Source organism: Trachurus japonicus, chromosome 4 (assembly GCF_045865225.1).
Source record: "Trachurus japonicus isolate A0001 chromosome 4, Traja_1.0".
NCBI lineage: Eukaryota > Metazoa > Chordata > Actinopteri > Carangiformes > Carangidae > Trachurus > Trachurus japonicus.
Window position 1 is genome coordinate 11,264,447 of NC_140910.1, and position 11,739 is coordinate 11,276,185.

Sequence of the window (11,739 nt, forward strand, 5' to 3'; positions counted from 1 at the left end):
GACTTTGTGTTTATTTGTTTTAAAACATGAAAAATGTAAGAACCGGAGCCGATCGGACTACTGAAGGCCCAGCTGTAGTGCTCACGGTTCGCCACTGAATAACATGTTTGATAGCAGGAGAGTGACAGAGAGCTTATGTCGGCATGAATCATTTATTGTGAGCTCTGCTCAAGGATAATATTCACAAAAATCCAGATTTATCTGTTATATAGCTACTTTGATAAATGAAAGGGGCTTAGAGACTTTCATGTCTTACGTTACTTGTTACACCTGAATAAGCACCTGAAATTAACACCTAAAATATCTTTATCAAAAACTTACATTTTGTGACAAAAATATTGTTTAAAAAATATCATACCAGTGTCAATTTTACCCTCATAATTCAGTCAATATTTGTAGATTGCCGTGATTTACAATTTCCAAGAATAAAATTGTATCCAATCTATGTCTATTGCAAAGTAACATCCATAAATCTGCTCAGAAAAAAACAGAGGGTCCTTATTACTCCAGAACTTGTTCTAGTAAGGTAATCCAGTTGTCAGCACATTATGTTTAAAGCAGAATTAAGCGATCCGGTGGTTTTGGCTAATTTCCTGTCAGCCGATGGAGTTAGCAGTCCCCGCCCTCGTCCCTACGTCACCACATTCACGCGCATCCCTTGGCTGCACACACCGCTCCTTTATGCCGTTCTCTCTCCTCATTGGATAAAGGTTGTAGGATACAAGGAAAGTTTTCTCCTGGGCTTACAGCAGAGCAGAGTGACTGACAGACCCGTGTTTCAGACCAAACACTCTATAGAAGTGATTGCTGTCGGAAGATAGAACTATTTCAGACTTATATTAACACAAACATTCTGCTTACTTCTGCTTTAAACTATCAAAATTGTGTCTATTGACTAGTGACATTCATATCAGCCATAGTATGGCAGAGGCAAGCTCCCAGGTGATTGTAGCAAACAGTGCCATTTAAACCATAGGTAGATAACCAATGTAGATATTTTAATCACGTTTTAGGCTCCCCTGGACCTCACCATAATTATTACATTAAAGTGTCGACTTGAACTCTATCTATGACTGATTCATGATTTAAACCTAACCTAGTGCTATAATAACCAATGAGTGACGGAAAGTTGAAAAGAAAAAATCTCATTGTGAGCCTGTTGGCATGCTGATGTTTGAGCATTTAGCTCAAAGCACTGTGCCCTAGTACAGCCTCACTGAGCCGTTAGCATGGCTGCTGACTTGTTTTATAATGGAAATAACCCGGGGCCCTCTGGTTGTTTAGGCACTGACCATTAACAACAACATCCCTGGTTTGCGTCTAGATGGGGACTTTTGTTGCGTGTCTTTCCTCAGGACTTTCTCCCTTCATTTCCCATTTCCTGGCATTGCTTGACTGTCAAGTCTCTGATAAATAACATAAAAATGCCTCTAGGAAAATAAATAGGTCTAAATGGAATACTGAGACACCGGGGTTAGCACAGAGACATTTCTCAATTACGTATGAAAGAGAACCACCACCACAATATTTGAGCTTTGGACAATAACTCTTGACAACAACGCACAAAACTCGATTTGACAAAAGGCTAAAAGACCCTACTCGTAAGCACACACACATAATGGTGAAAGTAGAGGACGGGTAATTAGCTGCTCTCTCATAGCTCGATGTGTATTCTAGATGACAGTTTTCTACTCCAGACTCTTTTGTTGTCGACACTCATAGATCTTGTCAACCTGATTCACAAAGCTGACTCTGAGAAACCCTCAAAACACAGGATACGGCTTAGAGAGAGAAGCAGATCACATCAAATAAAACCATCAAGATCCGAACGATACTGTGTAGGCAGGGCAATGTAATTCGCAAATGCAATAAATGTATGTACATAGGTAAAATAAGGTAGAGGCTATTTGTTATCCATATCCAACAATCTTATTTGCAACTGGGCTAAACAGCCAATGAAGCTATGTGTACAGTATATGTTATGGTAGAGATAAGCTCCTGGGTGATTTTAGCCAACCATGCTTTAGACCCAGTGGGTAAACATGTAGTTGTTAAAAACCAGGCTTCAGGCTCTCCCGGGCCACACCATCAACCACACATGCTTCATCTTGTCATAGGGTCAACTTGAACCCAATCCATGGGTTGAGCAGGCGCGAGGCGCCCCATATGAAGGGGCTGAAGTCCTCGCTGCAGTCGGCCACTATTCGAATCCCGCATTGGGCGGCCCTTTACTGCATGTCATTCCCCCTCTCTCTGCCTCCCCATTTCCTGTGTCTCTCAACTATACAACCTAACCCTAACCCTAACCCTAACCCTATACTAACAATGTGCTATTGTCACCAATGAGTTACCAAAAAATTGAAAACAATCATTTCAAAAACAAAAAAGCAGTAAACGTAAATTAAGACGGAGGATGTGATACAATTGTGATACACACAGGAGCTTGTTGCTATACCGGTATGAACAGGAGGACACACACATAAACACATAAATATTCAGCCTTGAAGACATACATTTGTCATCCTAAAAAGACTAAGCATAAAGATGCCAATGATACATGACTTTTACTCTAACTGCCATTACCAGTGTATGGTAGAAGCAGCACATCTTGTGGTAAACAAATAAACGTACACATTCATTAAAATTGGGGTACAAAATGCATTGCTGACGACTGGGGCACAGACAGCATGAAATGACAGTCTGAGCTGATTGTCCTGTCACTTTTACACCGCGCAATTCACTATTATTCACCTAGAATATTCTCCTGAGTACTACCACAAAACCCAATTGTATCTTTTTATTCTGTAATTGAGGTGTACATTAGTTTGACCACAGATAAAATAACACTCTGTTTTCCTGAGCAATGACTGACAGCAGGGAAATTCAGTTTAGCAAACTGACCTGTCTTTACAAATACAGACACAAAGACTTTAATGTGACATCTCATACTAGCCGACGGCGTATTAGTTTTTATCTTACACACTTATCTGTTGCTGTTTGGCAAGGAGGAAGTTCTATACGAGATACATATAAAGGTTCCTAGTGGGTGCAAACAACTTGATTTAACTTCAGACAGTTGTACATGGCCATGCAATTATCTGAATGGAGCAGACCTTGCCTTCCTGCCATGGCCGCACTAATGTGAGCCTCACTGCATCAGTAAACTAGGTTAGTTGTGCTACCTGTGCAATACAGTGTGATTAAGTCCCAGACCATATGCTCCGCAGGATGACCTGTGATGGATGGATCTCTGAAACCACTTCTCCTGATGGATAACTCATTTGTTTGTTGACTCAGTAGTTAATTAGGCTTGACCAAGGACAGTAGCAGATCTCTGCATACTGCCTGACCTGATCATAAATAATGTCTCAAGGGTTGCTGCTGGTCAGCTCGAATGGAGACACAGGAGCGAGGTAGTTGCTGGGACTCTTGGGATACTTTTTTTGTTGTAGAATAGTGCAGGGGCTCTGTTCTTTTAAATGTGATCATTTTTCTTTTATTGTTAGGTTAGGTGTATTTTTACTGCCCTATCTGTCTATTTGGTATCATAAAAATAAGCAATGAGGCTGCACAAATTCAATTTTTGCAAATGAAAATGAATACACTCTGCCTGCTCTCTTCACCAGGTCCAGTATTTCTATTATACCCTTTGTGATAGACATCTCCAGAACAGTTGCATAATATGCCGTGCTCTTCCTTTTTTAAATATGCTTTTACTGTGAACACGTCCAAACAGGACTCTCCCCAGCCAGCTAGGCAGAGAAAGAGGGACAGACTGAGTAGGAGAGAGAGAGAGTGAGATGGAGGCGGGAGGAGGGGACGGGAGGGAGCTGTTGAGTGTCTGCTGATGAGCTAACTCAATTTCAGGGAACACAATGGAGCCAAGGGCTGATTTCCAAAAGGCAGATTGTCATTCTGAGCGGCATGGCACCTGTCTGGTGAGTTCATCTCCTGTGGGGTGGGTGTAGTAGGGGGGAGGAGGCCATGACCAGAGGGGAGAGCCACATTACGGTGGGCCCCCGCGATGGGAGGGAATTGAAAGTGAAACTGTTTGAATTGTGTTTGAAATGCATTGAAATGAAAATGGGGCAGGCTCTTATGGCTGCCACTGGAATCCATTCAGACAGGCACTCGACTGGTTTTGACCAGACTGAGAGGGCGACCGGGCGGGGATCTGGTGAATCGACCCAGACAATGATGCGGTTGCCCCGGTGACGGACCAAGGCGTCCAGATTCCAAGTACTACTGCTGCCAGTCTCTGTAGTCTCAAACCCCAGCACGGCCCAACCCCCTTCATAGAAGAAACACACCGTCCCACACACACGCCCATCCTCCACCTCTATTATTTCTCCATCTTTCAGTCGGTGGGTGTACGATCAGCTGAATGTCCCCCTCTTCATGCAGGGCTCCAATTACAGAGCTGTCTGCACAGATTAAAGAGGCAGCCCATCTGACAGCGGCTTAACACCTCATACACACACACAAACTATACTGTGCAAGCAAAACACAACATCTCTAAACCCATCAGCCTCCAGACATCTGCTGATGTACATCCCCTGACTACTCTGCTCCATAGAATAACAACTTACCTGACACCGACGTGCAGACACACACAGGTCTATCTACTCAGCAGCGTACTTGACCCTCGCAAAGGTACGCACACACACCCCCAGCGCACAGCAGGTGTTTGCCGTTGCTGTCTGTCAAATCCAGGAAGAAACAACAAGCCATAATGAGAATGAGAGCTCCTAATTGAAGGTGCCATCTTTTTTTAATTGTTGGAGAAACAATTTGCCAAGGTTAAACTAGATAGCCCTGCCTGTTCAGGTGTCTGTCCAATCACAGCTGCCTGAAAGCTTTTCCAGCTCATGTCCCTGACCTCGCTCTGTGGCAAGTACTCAGCCTGAAGAGAGAAGACTATTTTCCCCTCTATTGCAGTCTTTTAATGTTCCCATCATTCACTTACCTGTTTGTTTCATCGTCTACTTTATGTGTGGATAGCTGCCTTGTATTTGGAAAAACATGTCACCTTTTTATTCATAAGCTGAGTAGATGCATCTTCTTCTTTTTTAAATCTTTTTAACATGTCTTGGAATGACTTGATTGGGGTAAATATTGCTGATTATACCCTCTATGTACGGTTAGGTGTGTGTTCCTTTTACCAGCAGATTACATTTTTGTGGTCCTCTGATTGGGTAGTTTACCTTTCATCTATGATATACCTATAGAATTGCCCTACGGAGGTTATTTAAACAAAAAAGGTTAATCAAAGTTGAGTGCATAATTTTCCTTTTACCTCTTAGGGGTAACAACAATAACAAAAACCACATTGACATATTATGAACTCAGAAATGTAGACAAAATGCATTGTCATAATTCCCCTGTATAGCCTACTACTGTTGCTGAAGACACACTACTTTGGGAGTTTTCCAGAAGGCAACTGTTATTCTGGTGGTGAGAGCCTCCATTGCTCCATTCATCACTCAGTCTCTCTTGCTCCCTCATTTCCATTTGGTGACATCTTTGAACAGTTGTATCCACAGAATTGTGGGGAAATTGTTTTAGTCAGAAATTAAACGAATTACTAAAGCATAGGCTGAACGATATTGCTTGGATATGTTTATTTTGCATTTTTACATTTACTACTGTTTTATTCCACTTCTCATGATAGTAAGCCTGGATTATAGTCACATCGAATCACTGTGAGATGCTGCAGGTAAATAAGGTTCTGCACTTCTGTTTCATCTGAAACTAAGTACTGTCTTTTTCTAAATCAATCAAGTCCCATACCAGCCTTCACTGATGGAAAACAAAAACCCAGAGCGACCTCTGACAATGTAGTGTACTGCCTCTTCTTACCTCGAGAGCACAGGGAGGAGCAGAAGGGTCTGTGAAGTACCGCTCTGATGCTTGGCTGTTCATGTTCACGAGGTGTGGCGCTGCGAATAGAATGAGATAAAGAGATTATAAAAGTGAGAGATGGGAACATGTATGCAGCTGGGCAAGCCCACTGGAGTAAAGAAGACACAAGTATGAGTATTAGTTCTCAACAGCTAGTGAAAGATATCTATGTTTAATGTCATTGCTGTGTAATTGAAGTGTGTAACTTCAAACTTCAGCAACTTTGAAAAACAAAAGCTTTTCTAATACAGCTCATTCCTCTTCTGTTGTCCCACACCCAGACTACAACCTGAGCAAGAGCATTCAAGTGAAAAGCATGTGATCTCCTGCTATTCCTCACAACAAATCCCCATGACCTCGCCAAAAAAAAAAAAAAAACGATACGCTCTAGCGTTTCTCAACACACTGCAGTGTCTTTTGAGCGCCTTCTTGTGCTCAAGTCATTACTGCAGACCGATTTCCTTGCCCGGCTATCAGTGGCCCGGCATGTGGTGGTGGTAGTTGGGCTGCAGACTGAGAGGGGTGAGCAAGGCATGTCCTGTGGGCCTCCAACCACATCATGAGTGAGCAGCGATCTTGACTGCTGAAGCATGAAGTAGAAGCAGCCACAGTTCATAAATCCTGCCCATCGCAGCGCTGCTCGGTTGGGGCTGCAAAGCCTGGGGGACAAAAGCTTTGCACTTCTTACATGCTGTGTAGTGTGATAGTGGACATACACCTGCATTATAGCGAGCCTATAACTAAACAAACTCTCTGAATAAGATTTTTCATCAGATTTTAGAACTCCAAAGTCACCTGAGTTGCTTCTGTCCACAAATAGAAAATTAAAATATATTCTCTGCCAGGAAAGTGTGACCAACCTCTTGGACACGACACTAAGTAATCCCAGAGTTCCATTATGCTCCAGTCATCCATCAATCTCTCAGTAATTTAACGCTGTGAGCGCATGCATGTCCACCTTTACACTGCCTCAAACTACAACAGAAGACAGAGTGTGAGCTCACTCACTGTTCGCACAAACACAGCCGCAGACATCGAATCAAATCCAACGCTCCCTCATTGTGAGTGAATAAATTACAAGTGATTGTGCTTTGCAATGAAGGCAGCAGAGCATATTGTGCAAATGCTCTGCTTTTTAATGATTTAATTAGAGTACCTCACTCAAACTGGAGCAGAAAATTTCAGCACGGAGATGAGCGAGGAGCTCTGCCAGACAGCGGCAGCGCGGCTCAAGATCCTGTGTTAATTGCTGCAGCAGTCGACAGATGTGCCTCACGTTTCTGCCCATTTCCTGCTTTATTAAAATTAGTTAGACCCCAAAGAATGCCAAATGTTGTCTTCGAAACTAAATGATTTACGACCACTAAGCGGCATCCTGTTATTCTAATTTCCAACATACTCTATGCAGTTCACAAAGGATGCTTTCTGTCAGTTTCAGGCATCTACTCAAGTCACATTAATTTTTATTTATAAGGCACCAAATCAATACAGAAGTTATCGCAAGGCACATTTCATGTAGAGCAAGTCTACACTGTATCCTTTCTAATGTTATTTAAACAGACCCAACAAGCCCATCCGTGAGCAGGAACTTTGTACAAGCAGCAAGGAGGAACTTTCTTTCTTTCTTTCTTTTTATTTATTCCAACCAAGGCAATTTCACAATTTGACAATATCATCACAACATTTCTTCCATTGGTTGGAAGGGAGCAGGGAGAAGATACATCTTATATTGCCTGCCCCTTACTTAATATCAAATTTTCCAAGTAATCTGTCACTGAGCAACATTCTTGCCATAAAACATACAAAACAAAAGAAACAAAATGACAACAACAACCAAGTCTTCAATTCACTACTTTGAGAGTTCCATAGTTTGACTCCAGCTACAGAGATACACATCTGTTTCAAAGTTGTCCGAGCAAACGGGTGTTTAAAATGAAACTTCCTCCGTTCTTCTTCATCCTCTGATCTAAGAACAATTGTTGTATACTTTCTGGCAATATTCTATTTTTTGCTTTATACATTACAGCCAGGGTTTGTGTTTCTACTAAGTCTTTGAATTTCAGTATTCCTGATTTAAGAAACAATATGTTAGTATGTTCTCTGTATCCTGCATTATGAATAATTCTTACTGCCTTTTTTTGTAACATAATCAGTGGTCTTATGCTTGTAAAATATGTATGGCCCCAAACTTCCACACAGTAGCAAACATAAGGCAAAATAAGAGAACAATACGTAGTTTCATTACAATTCAATACAAATTTTACCTTATTCAAAACAAAAATATTTTTCGATACTTTATTTTTTATATGAGCTATATGAGCTTCTTTCTTTTAAGAAGAAGCAGAACCAGGCGGGCGGCCATCTGCCATGACCTTATTATTAACTGCAGCTCTCAACAACCACTGATTTGTAACTAAAATGACAAACCTTTAGGACCAAACCAACCATTTTCATACCATCCCACACTACTACACGAATGTTCAGCTTTCCAGATGCACTTCTCTGTAATCAAACTGAAAAAAGTTCAGTAAGGTCAGACAGTCAGTGAACTCAGCGTGATGTGTCGACCGGAGTTGGACAGCTCTGTGTGCAGTAGTGCTGCCCCAGCCTGAATGCCGTGTCCCTCAGCTGACAGCAGCTCAGGCATTAATCACCCGACTCATTAAGACAATCAGCACAAGTGCCCACAGCTCATAAACTCTGGACTAGACGTAGTAGTAGTGACTGTTTTAGCCCACAAAGCATCTGCTTATTTACGTCTCGATACAGTCAACCCACCCATACACACATATCAGGTGGCACAGGACTGCAACTGTTTATCTCCACCAGCGTTACTCACCTTCTTGTCCCCATGTTGGCAGAACATCACTGCTGGGCCGGTTGGTACTGAACTCAGGAGTGTGCCTCTGCTTTAATCATCAAAATGACAGACATTGTCTCTCTTCAGGGATCTGTAAACAATAAAATCAAGTCTTAACTTACAACAACCTTGGTGACAGTGGAAAGGCATTGAAACTGCAAAGGAGATAAAGGGAAGAAAATGGTTTTTGACATTGAAGAAGAACAAACTATCACAAAGAATATAAAAGATCTGTCATGAGCGACCCTGATCCTGTAGTCTGAGCTAGACTGGATTGCTCGAGGTATAGGCTACTGTAGTGTAAATGCTTTTCATTCCCAGTAATTAATAGAAAAAGGAAAGTGCAAAATACTTTGCCGTTGTTGACCTGAGGAGGCTCACACACAAGAAGACAGCTCACACGCTAATGTGCTCCAAGGTCCCAACTTGAATAGTCAGGCCTCTCTAATGCCTCTCATCTAGGACCAGTGGGCGTACTTTTCATTGAAACAATATCAAATAGTCACATCATGACTATGAAAAGATTTTCTGCTCACATGCACTGCCTTATGTTCTCCCAAGGCTGAATTAATGGGGAAAGACTGAGAATAATCTATTGCCAAGAACACTGATGGGAAAGCTGTGAATGCATTTCAACAACTGAATAATATCAGGTTTCTGTCATGTGGTGGAAGAAGACAGGTAAAGATGTTCAATCCAAAAATACATCTGTTTTTGGTTTTTTTTTAAGTCTGCATCCAAGTAGACAGAAACCTCCACAAATAGAGAAGCCGGTCTGTCAGAGTATTGACTACAGAGGAGGCAGCCTTTTACATACTGGGATCTGATAGCCTGCAGGTTATGTGTGCAGCCTGGGTTACCATGGTGACACGCACAGCTTGAAAAGTGACTCATTGCAGTGTGACCCGAAACCCGGCCGGGGTTAAGCCCAAAGTTAGTTTGCAAACCACTAATCCTGCTTCATGGGACACAACACAGAAACAGAGGTGACAGAAACTCGGAGAGCGACGGCAGCTGCTGTAGCGGCGGTGAAAAGACTGACAAAGATGGCTGAGGGAAACATGAGGATTTGAGCTGTATCAGTGACAGCGGTGAAGATAATCCTCTAACAAGCTCACTGAGCAAGACAGGTTTCAGTGCAGGAAAAGTTGACCATGACATGTAAGAACCGAGGTGTAAACAAAATCTGCTTTTCCACAAGACAACACAACTAATCAGAGAGAAGTAGTCAAAACAGGCAGCTATGAATATGAACCCAGGTTAAAGGAACATGTCCACATTTTAGGTAAACATGCTTGTAAGCATTAGATGAGTTAGACCAGTGGTTCCCAACCGTTTTAGGCTTGTGACTTCATTTTGACATTACAAATTTCTGGTGACCCCCAGCTGTCAATCAAGATATTTTTATATGCTGCATTTTACTTGAACTCGATTTATATTTGAGAAAGTTAAAAGTATAGAATACAATTGTTTAAGATTGTGTGTGGTGTTTTAATCATAATTTTAAAAAGATGAATAATTAATTTTTTTATCAGTAATTCTTTTTTTTAATCAATTACTAGACATTTCAGGCGACCCCATTTAAATTCCAGGCGACCCCACGTGGGGTCCCAACCCCAAGGTTGAAAAACACTGAGTTAGACGAAAAGATCATCACCTTTCTCATATCAAGCTGGAGATTAATTTATCTGTAGCATAAGGACCGGAAACAAAGGGAAATAGCAATGCACACAAAAACCGTCTATGTGAATTCTTAGCATGACTGCACATTTGGGTCCTGCTTGCAGCCCCTCTTGGCAGTATAAGCAGCCCACATGGGCAACATTTTATGGTCCCCAGTGCCAGCTCATGATTCACCCATGTGAGGCCCACATGGCCAGGTGGGAGATCTAACATGGCTACAGGCCAGAAAAATTAGTTTTGACAGATGAATATATGAGCACCTGGCAAATTAAGTGTTGAGCCAGCGCTTCTGATTAACAACTCTACAAAACCTCGGCAGATATATGTCACGGTCATTCACAGATATGAGAGTGTAAAAATATTACAGCAGCTTTAAATCTCACTTTATATTCAATCTGTAATACTAAAGAATGGACTGCAAAACCTGCAGTATGGACCAGTGCTGCAATGCAAGGCTCGCAAAGTCAAAGCGTGCATCATGGTGCTGGTTGAGTGTGTGTGTGAGAGAGAGGGGGGGGGGGTCTCACCCTCCCCAGCCCCCTGCCCAATTTTCACGGAGGCTGGGTTTCATCAGGTTTTGTATTTCAGACCTATTGATTATCTGCAGTGAGGGGCCCTGTGACAAAACCTCAGCAGGAGTTCTCCATCTGTAATGAGCCATGTGCCAAATACAGGCTCTCTCCTTTACACACACACACACGCACTCGCTCTGCTGTGTTATTGCTTCCCTGGTTATGAAAGTGAGGTATAGAAATATGCCCTCTGATAACAGCAGCAGTAAAGCTCATGCTGGTGAAGGTTTCTTTTATAGGATGATCCAATCTGCTGTGAATCAATAAAAACATTCACAGCACTGCACATTTTTACCCACTAACACACATGTAACATCTTGGGTTATAATTCCTGTGATTCCGTGTGTTTCATGTGAAGGTTGCAATCGGTTAGCTGATCGATTCCCCTTCAGTAAGGCCCAGTAGCCCCTGTAGTCCTCTCTTCCTAATCGATTCTTATCTCTCTGACCTTTGAGTCTGCTGTAGACACGAGTGCGGCTGCAGGTGCAGCGCGAACACAGAGATGGAGAGCGACACCTGCAGCCATACAGCAGCTTACTAGCAACACTTCTCAACATACAGACAACACACATGAAGGTTTTAGGTTTTAATTTCACAATAATTAATATTCAAGTCACTGGGACCCATGGATGCTGGGACCTCGGATATAGTAGAAGAAAAAACCCTCACCTTCCTTTCCACGATGAGTTGCCGCCATCTTGTGGCGGGAAGATGAACAACTGG

At 42.3% G+C, this 11,739-nt stretch overlaps 1 protein-coding gene across 1 annotated transcript in view; it reads right to left on the reverse strand.

Moving 5' to 3' along the window:
* Positions 1–11,733, reverse strand: part of ncanb (neurocan b) — a 204,089-nt gene extending 192,356 nt beyond the window's left edge. Inside the window, exons 1-3 of the mRNA XM_085773893.1 lie at positions 11,686–11,733; positions 8,741–8,852; positions 5,860–5,939 (exon numbers count right to left, since the gene is read on the reverse strand). The gene's annotated coding sequence lies outside the window, so the exon portion shown is untranslated. The remainder of the gene's footprint in view (positions 1–5,859; positions 5,940–8,740; positions 8,853–11,685) is intronic.
* Between the last annotated feature and the right edge of the window lie 6 nt (positions 11,734–11,739).